This window comes from Salvelinus alpinus, chromosome 1 (assembly GCF_045679555.1).
Source record: "Salvelinus alpinus chromosome 1, SLU_Salpinus.1, whole genome shotgun sequence".
Classification (NCBI taxonomy): domain Eukaryota; kingdom Metazoa; phylum Chordata; class Actinopteri; order Salmoniformes; family Salmonidae; genus Salvelinus; species Salvelinus alpinus.
The window spans coordinates 7,718,136-7,737,825 of record NC_092086.1 but is presented as its reverse complement, the minus strand read 5'-3'; the positions used below and the strand labels follow the sequence as shown (position 1 = coordinate 7,737,825).

General features: G+C 38.7%; 1 protein-coding gene across 5 annotated transcripts in view; it reads right to left on the bottom strand.

Annotated features, from left to right (window-relative positions):
• Positions 1-19,431, bottom strand: part of LOC139531770 (NLR family CARD domain-containing protein 3-like) — a 393,069-nt gene extending 373,638 nt beyond the window's left edge. For 4 of the 5 annotated variants that reach the window (XR_011666558.1, XR_011666608.1, XR_011666646.1 and 1 more), the window contains exon 1: positions 19,076-19,417. The gene's annotated coding sequence lies outside the window, so the exon portion shown is untranslated. Of the gene's footprint in view, positions 1-19,075 lie in introns of all 5 variants that reach the window. The other variant, XM_071331099.1, reaches the window with a different exon arrangement.
• Between the last annotated feature and the right edge of the window lie 259 nt (positions 19,432-19,690).

The window sequence follows — 19,690 nt, the reverse complement described above, 5'->3', positions numbered from 1 at the left end:
AGAGAGGTATATATATCCTGATAGAGCCATATACATTAGAGAGAGGTATATATATCCTGATATAGCCATATACATTAGAGAGAGGTATATATATCCTGATAGAGCCATATACATTAGAGAGAGGTATATATATCCTGATAGAGCCATATACATTAGAGAGAGGTATATATATCCTGATAGAGTCATATACATTAGAGACAGGTATATATATCCTGATAGAGTCATATAGATTAGAGACAGGTATATATATCCTGATATAGTCATATACATTAGAGAGAGGTATATATATCCTGATATAGTCATATACATTAGAGAGAGGTATATATATCGTGATAGAGTCATATACATTAGAGACAGGTATATATATCCTGATATAGTCATATACATTAGAGAGAGGTATATATATCCTGATATAGTCATATACATTAGAGAGAGGTATATATATATCCTGATAGAGTCATATACATTAGAGAGAGGTATATATCCTGATATAGTCATATACATTAGAGAGAGGTATATATATCCTGATAGAGTCATATACATTAGAGACAGGTATATATATATCCTGATAGAGTCATATACATTAGAGAGAGGTATATATATCCTGATAGAGCCATATACATTAGAGAGAGGTATATATATCCTGATATAGTCATATACATTAGAGAGAGGTATATATATCCTGATATAGCCATTTACATTAGAGAGAGGTATATATATCCTGATAGAGCCATATACATTAGAGAGAGGTATATATATCCTGATAGAGCCATATACATTAGAGAGAGGTCTATATATCCTGATATAGTCATATACATTAGAGACAGGTATATATATATCCTGATAGAGTCATATACATTAGAGAGAGGTATATATATCCTGATATAGTCATACACATCAGAGAGAGGTATATATATCCTGATAGAGCCATGCACAGTAGAGAGAGGTATATATATCCTGATAGAGCCATATACATTAGAGAGAGGTATATATATCCTGATATAGCCATATACATTAGAGAGAGGTATATATATCCTGATAGAGCCATATACATTAGAGAGAGGAATATATATCCTGATAGAGCCATATACATTAGAGAGAGGTATATATATCCTGATAGAGCCATATACATTAGAGAGAGGTATATATATCCTGATATAGCCATATACATTAGAGAGAGGTATATATATCCTGATATAGTCATATACATTAGAGAGAGGTATATATATATCCTGATAGAGTCATATACATTAGAGAGAGGTATATATCCTGATATAGTCATATACATTAGAGAGAGGTATATATATCCTGATAGAGTCATATACATTAGAGACAGGTATATATATATCCTGATAGAGTCATATACATTAGAGAGAGGTATATATATCCTGATAGAGCCATATACATTAGAGAGAGGTATATATATCCTGATAGAGCCATATACATTAGAGAGAGGTATATATATCCTGATATAGCCATATACATTAGAGAGAGGTATATATATCCTGATAGAGTCATATACATTAGAGAGAGGTATATATATCCTGATAGAGCCATATACATTAGAGAGAGGTATATATATCCTGATAGAGTCATATACATTAGAGACAGGTATATATATCCTGATAGAGTCATATAGATTAGAGACAGGTATATATATCCTGATATAGTCATATACATTAGAGAGAGGTATATATATCCTGATATAGTCATATACATTAGAGAGAGGTATATATATCGTGATAGAGTCATATACATTAGAGACAGGTATATATATCCTGATATAGTCATATACATTAGAGAGAGGTATATATATCCTGATATAGTCATATACATTAGAGAGAGGTATATATATATCCTGATAGAGTCATATACATTAGAGAGAGGTATATATCCTGATATAGTCATATACATTAGAGAGAGGTATATATATCCTGATATAGTCATATACATTAGAGAGAGGTATATATATCCTGATATAGCCATTTACATTAGAGAGAGGTATATATATCCTGATAGAGCCATATACATTAGAGAGAGGTATATATATCCTGATAGAGCCATATACATTAGAGAGAGGTCTATATATCCTGATATAGTCATATACATTAGAGACAGGTGTATATATATATCCTGATAGAGTCATATACATTAGAGAGAGGTATATATATCCTGATATAGTCATATACATCAGAGAGAGGTATATATATCCTGATAGAGCCATGCACAGTAGAGAGAGGTATATATATCCTGATATAGCCATATACATTAGAGAGAGGTATATATATCCTGATAGAGCCATATACATTAGAGAGAGGTATATATATCCTGATAGAGCCATATATATTAGAGAGAGGTATATATATCCTGATATAGTCAAATACATTAGAGAGAGGTATATATATCCTGATATAGCCATATACAGTAGAGGTATAAATATCCTGATATAGTCATGTACATTAGAGAGAGGTATATATATCCTGATATAGTCATATATATTAGAGAGAGGTATATATATCCTGATAGAGCCATATACATTAGAGAGAGGTATATATATCCTGATAGAGTCATATACATTAGAGAGAGGTATATATCCTGATATAGTCATATACATTAGAGAGAGGTATATATATCCTGATAGAGTCATATACATTAGAGACAGGTATATATATATCCTGATAGAGTCATATACATTAGAGAGAGGTATATATATCCTGATAGAGCCATATACATTAGAGAGAGGTATATATATCCTGATAGAGCCATATATATTAGAGAGAGGTATATATATCCTGATATAGTCAAATACATTAGAGAGAGGTATATATATCCTGATATAGCCATATACAGTAGAGGTATAAATATCCTGATATAGTCATGTACATTAGAGAGAGGTATATATATCCTGATATAGTCATATATATTAGAGAGAGGTATATATATCCTGATAGAGCCATATACATTAGAGAGAGGTATATATATCCTGATATAGTCATATACATTAGAGAGCGGTATATATATCCTGATATAGTCATATACATTAGAGAGAGGTATATATATCCTGATAGAGTCATATACATTAGAGAGAGGTATATATATCCTGATAGAGCCATATACATTAGAGAGAGGTAGATATATCCTGATATAGTCATATACATTAGAGAGAGGTATATATATCCTGATAGAGCCATATACATTAGAGAGAGGTATATTGCTACAGATGTTGGATCTTCATTTGAGCCAGTTTGCTACAGCAGGAAAATAATCCTGCAGAAACAGGACATTTGAATTATTACGTGGATTATAATTTATTAACAATTTTGAAATGGAAAAGTGGAAATTATCATCTTCAGAAACCTTTTTTAAAGCTTAAACAAACTCAAATACAGTACACATTTTAGTTTTCCTGCAACAGGTTGATCAAATTAAGATCCTACATCTTTACAGAGATTGTCTTTATCTGAATAAGGCAGTTTGAGATATTATCAATAATGTTACAACTGTCAGCTGCTGTAAACCTCTGTGATTGGATGTTATAGACCCCCATCTGAACAGTTTCTTTCCCCTTGCTGTGGCCCTCACCAACTGGCCATCTGGTCCATAGAGACTAAAGGACTATGCTGTGGCCCTCACCAACTGGCCACCTGGCCCATAGAGACTAAAGGGCTATGCTGTGGCCTTCACCAACTGGCCATCTGGCCCATAGAGACTAAATGACTATGCTGTGGCCCTCACCAACTGGCCATCTGGCCCATAGAGACTAAAGGACTATGCTGTGTCCCTCACCAACTGGTCACCTGGCCCATAGAGACTAAGGGACTATGCTGTGGCCCTCACCAACTGGTCATCTGGCCCATAGAGACTAAAGGACTATGCTGTGGCCCTCACCAACTGGCCATCTGGCCCATAGAGACTAAAGGACTATGCTGTTGCCCTCACCAACTGGTCCTCTGGTCCATAGAGACTAAAGGACTATGCTGTGGCCCTCACCAACTGGCCACCTGGTCCATAGAGACTAAAGGACTATGCTGTGGCCCTCACCAACTGGCCACCTGGCCCATAGAGACTAAAGGACTATGCTGTGGCCCTCACCAACTGCCCATCTGGCCCATAGAGACTAGAAGACTATGCTGTGGCCCTCACCAACTGGCCACCTGGCCCATAGAGACTAAAGGACTATGCTGTGGCCCTCACCAACTGGCCACCTGGCCCATAGAGACTAAAGGACTATGCTGTGGCCCTCACCAACTGGCCATCTGGCCCATAGAGACTAATGGACTATGCTGTGGCCCTCACCAACTGCCCATCTGGCCCATAGAGACTAAAGGACTATGCTGTGGCCCTTACCAACTGGCCATCTGGCCCATAGAGACTAAAGGACTATGCTGTGGCCCTCACCAACTGGCCACCTGGCCCATAGAGACTAAAGGACTATGCACTCTACGCTGCACACCACATCAAGCATCTCTAAACTGAACTCTAAATAACTGAACTATACTGCATTATATCTCTGTTCATCTCTCTTAGATATATTTATACTGATACTGTAAATGTGGACATCCATTGTTTATCAGCTGTGTATCCCCTGTACTGTATATCAACTGTACTGTATATCCACTGTACTGTATATCAGCTGTACTGTATATCAGCTGTATATCCACTGTACTGTATATCAACTGTATATCCACTGTACTGTATATCCACTGTACTGTATATCCACTGTACTGTATATCAGCTGTACTGTATATCAGCTGTATATCCACTGTACTGTATATCAACTGTATATCCACTGTACTGTATATCCACTGTACTGTATATCAGCTGTATATCCACTGTACTGTATATAAACTGTATATCCACTGTACTGTATATCCACTGTACTGTATATCAACTGTATATCCACTGTACTGTATATCAACTGTGTTTCCACTGTACCTGTATATCCACTGTACTGTATATCAACTGTACTGTATATCCACTGTATAGCCACTGTACTGTATATCAACTGTATATCCACTGTACTGTATATCCACTGTACTGTATATCCACTGTACTGTATATCAACTGTATATCCACTGTACTGTATATCAACTGTATATCCACTGTACTGTATATCCACTGTACTGTATATCCACTGTACTGTATATCAACTGTATATCCACTGTACTGTATATCAACTGTATATCCACTGTACTGTATATCAACTGTATATCGACTGTACTGTATATCAACTGTATATCCACTGTACTGTATATCCACTGTACTGTATATCACCTGTATATCCACTGTACTGTATATCAACTGTATAGCCACTGTACTGTTTATCAACTGTATAGCCACTGTACTGTATATCAACTGTATAGCCACTGTACTGTATATCAACTGTATAGCCACTGTACTGTATATCAACTGTATATCCACTGTACTGTTTATCAACTGTATAGCCACTGTACTGTTTATCAACTGTATAGCCACTGTACTGTTTATCAACTGTATAGCCACTGTACTGTATATGAACTGTATAGCCACTGTACTGTATATCAACTGTATATCCACTGTACTGTTTATCAACTGTATAGCCACTGTACTGTTTATCAACTGTATAGCCACTGTACTGTTTATCAACTGTATAGCCACTGTACTGTATATGAACTGTATAGCCACTGTACTGTATATCAACTGTATATCCACTGTACTGTATATCAACTGTATAGCCACTGTACTGTTTATCAACTGTATAGCCACTGTACTGTATATCAACTGTATATCCACTGTACTGTATATCAACTGTATAGCCACTGTACTGTATATCAACTGTATATCCACTGTACTGTATATCAACTGTATAGCCACTGTACTGTATATCAACTGTATATCCACTGTACTGTATATCCACTGTACTGTATATCAACTGTACTGTATATCAACTGTACTGTATATCAACTGTATATCCACTGTACTGTATATCAACTGTATATCAACTGTACTGTATATCAACTGTATATCCACTGTACTGTATATCAACTGTACTGTATATCAACTGTACTGTATATCAACTGTATATCAACTGTACTGTATATCAACTGTATATCAACTGTACTGTATATCAACTGTATATCCACTGTACTGTATATCAACTGTATAGCCACTGTTCTGTATATGTGTATAGCCACTCTTCATTCTCTTATAGCTTTAAAAGGATTCTGAAAATTGTAATTTCGACTAAGAAAAATCAGACTTGAGTTATCCTTACAAAAAATGTATGAACCACTACAAAAATGTCCATTAAGTATAATTACATTTACATTTTACATTTTAGTCATTTAGCAGACGCTCTTATCCAGAGCGACTTACAGTAGAGTGCATACATTTTATTACGTTTTACATAATTCACATAATTCACATAATAATTTACATTTCCTGTTGCTGCAGGAATATTTTCCTGCTGTAGTAAACTGACTCAAATTAAGATCCTACATCTGTATGTGTAAATGTACTTGGTGAATAAAGGTGATTGTGATTCTGCAAAGGTTGAGTCTCTAGATTCCCTTGCTGCTCTGGAGAAATAATGAAATGGTTGTCATGGTGATTTAAACTGGGACTGGTTATCTCCCAACTCTGAGACTGGGACTGGCTATCTCCCAACTTTGAGACAGGGATTGGTTATCTCCCAACTCTGTGACAGGGACTGGTCATCTCCCAACTCTGAGACAGGGACTGGTTATCTCCCAACTCTGAGACAGGGATTGGTTATCTCCCAACTCTGAGACAGGGACTGGTTATCTCCCAACTCTGAGACAGGGACTGGTTATCTCCCAACTCTGAGACAGGGACTGGTTATCTCCCAACTCTGAGACTGGGACTGGTTATCTCCCAACTCTGAGACAGGGACTGGTTATCTCCCAACTCTGAGACAGGGACTGGTTATCTCCCAACTCTGAGACTGGGACTGGTTATCTCCCAACTCTGAGACAGGGACTGGTTATCTCCCAGCTCTGAGACTGGGACTGGTTATCTCCCAACTATGAGACTGGGACTGGTTATCTCCCAACTATGAGAGAGGGACTGATTATCTCCCAACTCTGAGACTAGGACTGGTTATCTCCCAACTCTGAGACATGGACTGGATATCTCCCAACTCTGAGACATGGACTGGATATCTCCCAACTCTGAGACATGGACTGGATATCTCCCAACTCTGAGACATGGACTAGTTATCTCCCAACTCTGAGACATGGACTAGTTATCTCCCAACTCTGAGACTGGGACTGGTTATCTCCCAACTCTGAGACAGGGACTGGTTATCTCCCAACTCTGAGACAGGGACTGGTTATCTCCCAACTCTGAGACAGCGACTGGTTATCTCCCAACTCTGAGAGAGGGACGGGTTATCTCCCAACTCTGAGACTGGGACTGGTTATCTTCCTGGGACTGGTTATCTCCCAACTCTGAGACTGGTTATCTCCCAACTCTGAGACTGGGACTGGTTATCTCCCAACTCTGAGACATGGACTGGTTATCTCCCAGCTCTGAGACTGGGACTGGTTATCTCCAAACTATGAGACTGGGACTGGTTATCTCCCAACTATGAGAGAGGGACTGATTATTTCCCAACTCTGAGACTAGGACTGGTTATCTCCCAACTCTGAGACATGGACTGGTTATCTCCCAACTCTGAGACATGGACTGGATATCTCCCAACTCTGAGACATGGACTAGTTATCTCCCAACTCTGAGACAGGGACTGGTTATCTCCCAACTCTGAGACTGGGACTGGTTATCTCCCAACTCTGAGACAGGGACCGGTTATCTCCCAACTCTGAGACAGGGACTGGTTATCTCCCAAGTCTGAGACAGGGACTGGTTATCTCCCAACTCTGAGAGAGGGACTGGTTATCTCCCAACTCTGAGACTGGGACTGGTTATCTCCCTGGGACTGGTTATCTCCCAACTCTGACAGAGGGACTGGTTATCTCCCAACTCTGAGACTGGGACTGGTTATCTCCCAACTCTGAGACTGGGACTGGTTATCTCCCAACTCTGAGGACATGTCATTGTGATGTCATTTGTTACATTTCACCAAATTGATAAAGGCAGCTACAAGGCTGAACCCAGAAGACAACTCTAAATCAACATTTACTGATATTATACAAAAATACTTCCCCTCATATTATTGTGTCTCTTTGTTCAACAGGTAGTCTATGATATTAATAGTGAAGCAAACAGCAGGGCAGTGAACCCAGGTCGCTGGAGAAAAAGGAAAACATCCGATGCGTCGCAGCAATAGTGTTAACCCAGTATCAGTATAAATAGTGTTAACCCAGTATCAGTATAAATAGGGTTAACCCAGTATCAGTATAAATAGGGTTAACCCAGTATCAGTATAAATAGGGTTAACCCAGTATCAGTATCAATAGTGTTAACCCAGTATCAGTATAAATAGGGTTAACCCAGTATCAGTATAAATAGTGTTAACCCAGTATCAGTATAAACAGTGTTAACCCAGTATCAGTATAAATAGTGTTAACCCAGTATCAGTATAAATAGGGTTAACCCAGTATCAGTATAAATAGGGTTAACCCAGTATCAGTATCAATAGTGTTAACCCAGTATCAGTATAAATAGGGTTAACCCAGTATCAGTATAAATAGTGTTAACCCAGTATCAGTATAAATAGAGTTAACCCAGTATCAGTATAAATAGTGTTAACCCAGTATCAGTATAAATAGGGTTAACCCAGTATCAGTATAAATAGGGTTAACCCAGTATCAGTATAAATAGGGTTAACCCAGTATCAGTATAAATAGGGTTAACCCAGTATCAGTATCAATAGTGTTAACCCAGTATCAGTATAAATAGGGTTAACCCAGTATCAGTATAAATAGTGTTAACCCAGTATCAGTATAAATAGGGTTAACCCAGTATCAGTATAAATAGTGTTAACCCAGTATCAGTATAAATAGAGTTAACCCAGTATCAGTATAAATAGTGTTAACCCAGTATCAGTATAAATAGGGTTAACCCAGTATCAGTATAAATAGGGTTAACCCAGTATCAGTATAAATAGGGTTAACCCAGTATCAGTATAAATAGGGTTAACCCAGTATCAGTATCAATAGTGTTAACCCAGTATCAGTATAAATAGGGTTAACCCAGTATCAGTATAAATAGGGTTAACCCAGTATCAGTATAAATAGTGTTAACCCAGTATCAGTATAAATAGGGTTAACCCAGTATCAGTATAAATAGGGTTAACCCAGTATCAGTATAAATAGTGTTAACCCAGTATCAGTATAAATAGTGTTAACCCAGTATCAGTATAAACAGGGTTAACCCAGTATCAGTATACATAGGGTTAACCCAGTATCAGTATAAATAGGGTTAACCCAGTATCAGTATAAATAGGGTTAACCCAGTATCAGTATAAATAGGGTTAACCCAGTATCAGTATAAATAGGGTTAACCCAGTATCAGTATAAATAGTGTTAACCCAGTATCAGTATAAATAGTGTTAACCCAGTATCAGTATAAACAGGGTTAACCCAGTATCAGTATACATAGGGTTAACCCAGTATCAGTATAAATAGGGTTAACCCAGTATCAGTATAAATAGGGTTAACCCAGTATCAGTATAAATAGGGTTAACCCAGTATCAGTATAAATAGGGTTAACCCAGTATCAGTATCAATAGTGTTAACCCAGTATCAGTATAAATAGGGTTAACCCAGTATCAGTATAAATAGGGTTAACCCAGTATCAGTATAAATAGTGTTAACCCAGTATCAGTATAAATAGGGTTAACCCAGTATCAGTATAAATAGGGTTAACCCAGTATCAGTATAAATAGTGTTAACCCAGTATCAGTATAAATAGTGTTAACCCAGTATCAGTATAAACAGGGTTAACCCAGTATCAGTATACATAGGGTTAACCCAGTATCAGTATAAACAGGGTTAACCCAGTATCAGTATACATAGTGTTAACCCAGTATCAGTATAAATAGGGTTAACCCAGTATCAGTGTAAACAGGGTTAACCCAGTATCAGTATACATAGTGTTAACCCAGTATCAGTATAAATAGGGTTAACCCAGTATCAGTGTAAACAGGGTTAACCCAGTATCAGTATACATAGTGTTAACCCAGTATCAGTATAAATAGGGTTAACCCAGTATCAGTGTAAACAGGGTTAACCCAGTATCAGTATACATAGTGTTAACCCAGTATCAGTATAAATAGGGTTAACCCAGTATCAGTATACATAGTGTTAACCCAGTATCAGTATAAATAGGGTTAACCCAGTATCAGTATAAATAGGGTTAACCCAGTATCAGTGTAAACAGGGTTAACCCAGTATCAGTATAAATAGTGTTAACCCAGTATCAGTATAAACAGGGTTAACCCAGTATCAGTATAACTAGTGTTAACCCAGTATCAGTATAAATAGTGTTAACCCAGTATCAGTTTTAATAGTGTTAACCCAGTATCAGTATAAATAGGGTTAACCCAGTATCAGTATAAATAGTGTTAACCCAGTATCAGTATAAATAGTGTTAACCCAGTATCAGTATAAATAGGGTTAACCCAGTATCAGTATAAATAGGGTTAACCCAGTATCAGTATCAATAGTGTTAACCCAGTATCAGTATAAATAGGGTTAACCCAGTATCAGTATAAATAGTGTTAACCCAGTATCAGTATAAACAGTGTTAACCCAGTATCAGTATAAATAGTGTTAACCCAGTATCAGTATAAATAGGGTTAACCCAGTATCAGTATAAATAGGGTTAACCCAGTATCAGTATCAATAGTGTTAACCCAGTATCAGTATAAATAGGGTTAACCCAGTATCAGTATAAATAGTGTTAACCCAGTATCAGTATAAATAGGGTTAACCCAGTATCAGTATAAATAGTGTTAACCCAGTATCCATGTCAATAGGGTTAACCCAGTATCAGTATCAATAGGGTTAACCCAGTATCAGTATAAATAGGGTTAACCCAGTATCAGTATAAATAGGGTTAACCCAGTATCAGTATCAATAGTGTTAACCCAGTATCAGTATAAATAGGGTTAACCCAGTATCAGTATAAATAGTGTTAACCCAGTATCAGTATAAATAGGGTTAACCCAGTATCAGTATAAATAGTGTTAACCCAGTATCAGTATAAATAGAGTTAACCCAGTATCAGTATAAATAGTGTTAACCCAGTATCAGTATAAATAGGGTTAACCCAGTATCAGTATAAATAGGGTTAACCCAGTATCAGTATAAATAGGGTTAACCCAGTATCAGTATAAATAGGGTTAACCCAGTATCAGTATCAATAGTGTTAACCCAGTATCAGTATAAATAGGGTTAACCCAGTATCAGTATAAATAGGGTTAACCCAGTATCAGTATAAATAGTGTTAACCCAGTATCAGTATAAATAGGGTTAACCCAGTATCAGTATAAATAGGGTTAACCCAGTATCAGTATAAATAGTGTTAACCCAGTATCAGTATAAATAGTGTTAACCCAGTATCAGTATAAACAGGGTTAACCCAGTATCAGTATACATAGGGTTAACCCAGTATCAGTATAAATAGGGTTAACCCAGTATCAGTATAAATAGGGTTAACCCAGTATCAGTATAAATAGGGTTAACCCAGTATCAGTATAAATAGGGTTAACCCAGTATCAGTATAAATAGTGTTAACCCAGTATCAGTATAAATAGTGTTAACCCAGTATCAGTATAAACAGGGTTAACCCAGTATCAGTATACATAGGGTTAACCCAGTATCAGTATAAATAGGGTTAACCCAGTATCAGTATAAATAGGGTTAACCCAGTATCAGTATAAATAGGGTTAACCCAGTATCAGTATAAATAGGGTTAACCCAGTATCAGTATCAATAGTGTTAACCCAGTATCAGTATAAATAGGGTTAACCCAGTATCAGTATAAATAGGGTTAACCCAGTATCAGTATAAATAGTGTTAACCCAGTATCAGTATAAATAGGGTTAACCCAGTATCAGTATAAATAGGGTTAACCCAGTATCAGTATAAATAGTGTTAACCCAGTATCAGTATAAATAGTGTTAACCCAGTATCAGTATAAACAGGGTTAACCCAGTATCAGTATACATAGGGTTAACCCAGTATCAGTATAAACAGGGTTAACCCAGTATCAGTATACATAGTGTTAACCCAGTATCAGTATAAATAGGGTTAACCCAGTATCAGTGTAAACAGGGTTAACCCAGTATCAGTATACATAGTGTTAACCCAGTATCAGTATAAATAGGGTTAACCCAGTATCAGTGTAAACAGGGTTAACCCAGTATCAGTATACATAGTGTTAACCCAGTATCAGTATAAATAGGGTTAACCCAGTATCAGTGTAAACAGGGTTAACCCAGTATCAGTATACATAGTGTTAACCCAGTATCAGTATAAATAGGGTTAACCCAGTATCAGTATACATAGTGTTAACCCAGTATCAGTATAAATAGGGTTAACCCAGTATCAGTATAAATAGGGTTAACCCAGTATCAGTGTAAACAGGGTTAACCCAGTATCAGTATAAATAGTGTTAACCCAGTATCAGTATAAACAGGGTTAACCCAGTATCAGTATAACTAGTGTTAACCCAGTATCAGTATAAATAGTGTTAACCCAGTATCAGTATAAATAGGGTTAACCCAGTATCAGTGTAAACAGGGTTAACCCAGTATCAGTATAAATAGGGTTAACCCAGTATCAGTATAAATAGGGTTAACCCAGTATCAGTGTAAACAGGGTTAACCCAGTATCAGTATAAATAGTGTTAACCCAGTATCAGTATAAACAGGGTTAACCCAGTATCAGTATAACTAGTGTTAACCCAGTATCAGTATAAATAGTGTTAACCCAGTATCAGTATAAATAGGGTTAACCCAGTATCAGTGTAAACAGGGTTAACCCAGTATCAGTATAAATAGTGTTAACCCAGTATCAGTATAAACAGGGTTAACCCAGTATCAGTATAAATAGTGTTAACCCAGTATCAGTATAAACAGGGTTAACCCAGTATCAGTATAAATAGTGTTAACCCAGTATCAGTATAAATAGGGTTAACCCAGTATCAGTATAAATAGTTTTAACCCAGTATCAGTATAAACAGTGTTAACCCAGTATCAGTATCAATAGGGTTAACCCAGTATCAGTATTAATAGGGTTAACCCAGTATCAGTATAAACAGGGTTAACCACGTATCAGTATAAATAGTGTTAACCCAGTATCAGTATAAATAGGGTTAACCCAGTATCAGTATAAACAGGGTTAACCCAGTATCAGTATACATAGTGTTAACCCAGTATCAGTATAAACAGGGTTAACCCAGTATCAGTATAAATAGGGTTAACCCAGTATCAGTATAAACAGGGTTAACCCAGTATCAGTATAAATAGGGTTAACCCAGTATCAGTATAAATAGGGTTAACCCAGTATCAGTATAAACAGGGTTAACCCAGTATCAGTATACATAGTGTTAACCCAGTATCAGTATAAACAGGGTTAACCCAGTATCAGTATAAATAGGGTTAACCCAGTATCAGTATAAATAGGGTTAACCCAGTATCAGTATAAACAGGGTTAACCCAGTATCAGTATACATAGTGTTAACCCAGTATCAGTATAAACAGGGTAAACCCAGTATCAGTATAAACAGGGTTAACCCAGTATCAGTATACATAGTGTTAACCCAGTATCAGTATAAACAGGGTTAACCCAGTATCAGTATAAATATTTGTTATTTATTTTATTTCACCTTTATTTAATCAGGTAGGCAAGTTGAGAACAAGTTCTCATTTACAACTGAGACCTGGCCAAGATAAAGCAAAGCAGTGCGACACAAACAACATCACAGAGTTACACATGGAATAAACAAAAATACAGTCAATAATACAGTTGAAAAATATACAGTTTGAAAAATAAAAAGTAGATATGCAAATGAGGTAAGATAAATAAATAAATAGGCCATAGTGGTGAAGTAATTACAATATAGCAAATTAAACACTGGAGTGATAGATGTGCAGAAGATGAATGTGCAAGTAGAGATACTGGGGTGCAAAGGAGAAAAATAAATAAATAACAGTATGGGGATGAGGTAGTTGGATGGGCTATTTACAGGTGGGCTATGTACAGGTGCAGTATTCTGTGAGCTGCTCTGAAAGCTGGTGCTTAAAGCTAGTGAGGGAGTTATGAGTCTCCAGCTTCAGAGATTTTTGCAGTTTGTTCCAGTCATTGGCAGCAGAGAACTGGAATGAAAGGCGGCCAAAGGAGGAATTGGCTTTGGGGGTGACCAGTGAAATATACCTGCTGGAGCGCGTCCTACGGGTGGGTGCTGCTATGGTGACCAGTGAGCTGGGATAAGGTGGGGTTTTACCTAGCAGAGACTTGTAGATGACCTGGAGCCAGTGGGTTTGGCGATGAGTATGAAGCGAGGGCAAGCAAACGAGTGCGTACAGGTCGCAGTGGTGGGTATTATATAGGGCTTTGGTGACAAAACGGATGGCACTGTGATAGACTGCATCCAATTTGTAGAGTAGAGTGTTGGAGGCTATTTTGTAAATGACATCGCCGAAGTCAAGGATCGGTAGGATAGTCAGTTTTACGAGGGTGTGTTTGGCAGCATGAGTGAAGGATGCTTTGTTGCGAAAAAGGAAGCAGATTCTGGATTTAATTTTAGATTGGAGATGCTTAATGTGAGTCTGGAAGGAGAGTTTATAGTCTAACCAGACACCTAGGTATTTGTAGATATCCACATATTCTAGGTCGGAACCGTCCAGAGTAGTGATGCTGGACGGGCGGGCAGATGTGTGCAGCGATCGGTTGAAGAGCATGCATTTAGTTTTACTAGCGTTTAAGAGCAGTTGGAGGCCACGGAAGGAGAGTTTTATGAGATTGAAGCTCGTCTGGAGGTTAGTTTACACAGAGTCCAAAGAAGGGCCAGATGTATACAGAATGTATACAGAATGGTGTCGTCTGAGTAGAGGTGGATCAGAGAATCACCAGCAGCAAGAGCGACATCATTGATGTATGCAGAAAAGAGAGTCGGCCCGAGAATTGAACCCTGTGGCACCCACATAGTGACTGCAGAGATCCGGACAACAGCCCCTCCAATTTGTCAAACAGAACTCTATCTGAGAAGTAGTTGGTGAACCAGGCAAGGCAGTCATTTGAGAAACCAAGGCGTTTGAGTCTGCCAATAAGAATGTGGTGATTGACAGAGTTGAAAGCCTTGGTCAGGTTGATGAATACAGCTGCACAGTATTGTCTTTTATTGATGGCGGTTATGATATTGTTTAGGACCTCTAGCGTGGCTGAGGTGCACCCATGACCAGCTCTGAAACCAGATTGCATAGCGGAGAAGGTACGGTGGGATTCGAAATGGTCGGTGATCTGTTTGTTAACTTGGCTTTCGAAGACTTTAGAAAAGCAGGGTAGGATAGATATAGGTCTGTAACAGTTTGGGTCAAGAGTGTCTCCCCCTTTGAAGAGGGGGATGACCATAGCAGCTGCCCAATCTTTGGGGGATCTCAGATGATACGAAAGAGTGGTTGAACAGGCTAGTAATAGGGGTTGCAACAATTTTGGCAGATAATTTTAGAAAGAGAGGGTCCAGATTGTCTAGCCTGGCTGATTTGTAGGGTTCCAGATTTTGCAGCTCTTTCAGAACATCAGATATCTGGATTTGGGTGAAGGAGAAATGGGGAGGCTTGGGCGAGTTGCTGTGGGGGGTGCAGGGCTGTTGACCGGGGTAGAGGTAGCCAGGTGGAAAGCATATAGTTAACCCAGAATCAGTATAAATACAGTTAACCCTATTGATATGATGGGAATTGTACCCTGGCTCACACTGTCTCCTACAAAATCAAGTCAGGTGCTTCAACTACTCAGAACCAAGATGGCGTAGCAGTCAGACGTGTGTTTTGTCTTGTCCCGTGTAAATATCGTTTCCCCTCATTTTTTTTCCGTATATATTTTAATCTCACTTTTCATCTATGAACTTAATATACTCTCCTGCAACCCGCTTCACCCAATGTGGTAAGGATCTGCTATTTTTATACTCCAAAACCGGATACCCCATCAGAAGCTAGACAGCTAACTAGCTACTAGCTAGTCATCAGTTAGCCACCGCTAGTGGTCCTCACTGTTAACTCGGACATCAGCCAGCCTCAGCTCACATACCAGTCTGCACAGCGCGATTTCAACCCAGAGCATATTGAACTGCTTTTTCTCTACCACATCTCCGGATTCCTACTTCAAGATCTGAACTTTTACACCGGATCATCTCAGCTAGCTAGCTGCAATCTGAGTGGCTACTCCTGGCTAAAGAAAGCACCAGTTAGCCTGACATCGCCGGAGGCCCATCTGCCAGCCCAGGCCCGCTAGCTGTCTGAATCGCCGTGCCTCCAGCTTGCCTAGCGTAGTAGCGACTACTGAATCAGCTCCCCGACTCATCCATTGCTACTCATTGGACCCTTATGATCACATGGCCAAACATGCCTCTCCCTAATGTCAATATGCTTTGTCTATTGCTGTTCTGGTTCGTGATTTTTGTCTTATTTCACTGGAGAACCCCCAGCCCTGCCCAATATGTTTTAGATAGCCCTTTTGTTCCACCACCCACACATGGGGTGACCTCACCTGGCTTAACTGGTGCCTCTGGAGACAAAAGCTCTCTCATCGTCACTCAATGCCTAGGTTTACCTCCACTGAAGCTCAAATTGTTTGGGCACAGACCTGGATAGTAATACAGAACTCTGTAGGCTATCTCTGCAGTAGATTGCAACGCTGCCCCCTTTGACAGTTCTATCTTGTCAGAAAATGTTGTAGTTGGGGATGGAAATTTCTGGATGTTTTATGTCCTTCCTAAGCCAGGATTCAGACACGGCTAGGACATCAGGGTTGGCGGAGTGTGCTAAAGCAGTGAATAAAACAAACTTAGAACCCTTTCAGCTCATCAGTAAGCCTTAGGCCATCATTAAGCCTCGACCCCACCCTGTGCATTTGGGTGCTGGACTTCCTGTCGGGCTGCCCTCTGGTGGAGGTAGGAAACAACATCTCCACTCCGCTGATCCTGAACACTGGGGCCCCACAAGGGTTCGTTCTCAGCCCCCTCCTGTACTCCCTGTTCACCCACGACTGAGTGGCCACGCACGCCTCCAACTCAATCATCAAGTTTGCAGACGACACAACAGTGGTAGGCTTGATTACCAACAGCGACGAGACGGCCTACAGGGAGGAGGTGAGGGCTCTCGGAGTGTGGTTTCAGGAAAATAACCTCTCACTCAATGTCAGCAAAACAAAAGAGATGATCGTGGACTTCAGGAAACAGCAGAAGGAGAACCCCACTATCCACATCGACGGGACAGCAGTGGAGTAGGTGGAACATTTTAAGTTCCTCAATGAACACATCACAGACTAACTCAATTGGTCCACCCACACAGACAGTGTGGTGAAGAAGGCTCAACAGCGCCTCTTCAACCTCAGGATGCTGAAAAAAATGTGTCCTGTCATCTAGAAACCCTCACAAACTTTTACAAATGCACAACTGAGAGCATCCTGTCGGGCTGTATCACCGCCTGGTACGGCAACTGCACCGCCCACAACCACAGGGCTCTCCAGAGGGTAGTGCGGTCTGCAGAACGTATCACCGGGGGCAAACTACCTCCAGGACACCTACAGCACCCGATGTCACAGGAAGGCCATAAAGATCATCAAGGACATCAACCATCTGAGCCACTGCCTGTTCACCCCGCTATCATCCAGAAGGCGAGGTCAGTACAGGTGCATCAAAGTTGAGACCGAGAGACTGAAAAACAGTTTGTATCTCAAGGCCATCAGACTGTTAAACAGCCATGAATAGCACAGAGAGGCAGCTGTCTACCTACAGACTTGATATCATTGGCCACTTTAATAAATGGAACACTAGTCACTTTAATAATGCTACTTTAATAATGTTTACATATCCTACATTATTAATCTCATATGTATATGATGTATACTCTATTCTACACTATCTATTCTATATTATCTATTACATATTAGCCGCTCTGACACTGCTCATCCACATATTTATATTCATATATTCTTATCCGATTCCTGTATTAGGTTTTGTTGTGGAATTGTTAGATTTGAACTGTTAGATACTGCTGCATTGTCGGATCTAGAAGCACAAGCATTTTGCTACACTCGCAATAATGTCTGCAAACAATGTGTATCTGACCAATTAAATTTGATTTGATTTCATTCTAGATAGTGTAGGAGCGATCACCCTGGGACACACAGATGTGCACAGAACGAATTCACCCCACGCATCTAATTTATATCAAATACATTTTAAGGAGAGTAGGACTATTATAACACTGTCCACCAAAAATATCATCAACTATATGAATACACATAACAATATCATCAACTATATGAATACACATAACAATATCATCAACTATATGAATACACATAACAATATCATCAACTATATGAATACACATAACAATATCATTATCTATATGAATACACATAACAATATCATTAACTATATGAATACACATTACAATATCATCAACTATATGAATACACATTACAATATCATCAACTATATGAATACACATAACACTATCATCAACTATATGAATACACATAACAATATCATCAACTATATGAATACATATAACAATATCATCAACTATATGAATACACATAACAATATCATCAACTATATGAATACACATAACAATATCATCAACTATATGAATACACATAACAATATCATCAACTATATGAATACACATAACAATATCATCAACTATATGAATACACATAACAATATCATCAACTATATGAATACACATAACAATATCATCAACTATATGAATACACATAACAATATCATCAACTATATGAATACACATAACAATATCATCAACTATATGAATACACATTACAATATCATCAACTATATGAATACACATTACAATATCATCAACTATATGAATACACATAACACTATCATCAACTATATTAACACACAATCGTCGTCTTACCTTTTATCTCTCAATAGAAACAGAGTCTGGAATGATCATTCGGTCGTCGAAAGATACTTCCTTGTGCTCTGCTCATTTACATATCAGGTTCTGCCTGTTCTCTCTCCCCTCCCTCTCTCTTTACAGCTCTTACAATGTGCCTTGGCATACATTCTACAACTGTCTGGAACTCTATTGGAGGGATGTGACACCATTCTTCCACAAGAAATTCCATCATGTGGTGTTTTGTTGATGGTGGTGTTCTATTGTGTTGAGACCTGGTGACTGAGACATGGCATATTGTGAAACATCAGCAAGTTGAACAGTCTTCATCACTGAAGCTCCTGACAAACGTGCCCCAACAATCACCAATCGTTAAGCTCTTCCCGAGCAGGGTCGCAGTCTCAACTGGTTGCAGCTCCTCTCTCTCCAGGGGTAGCAGCTCATCTCTCCCCAGGGGTAGCAGCTCCTCCCTCCCCTAGGATTTGAAGACATTGGTGGTTTAGCCCATAGCCAGTACGGTGGTCCGGGAAGGAATTTCCAGCTAAACCCATGAATACAACACCAGTGTTTTGCCAAATACCCTCAACATCTTCAAACAGACTCTGACCTGTCCAATGAGCCAAACTTTCTCTC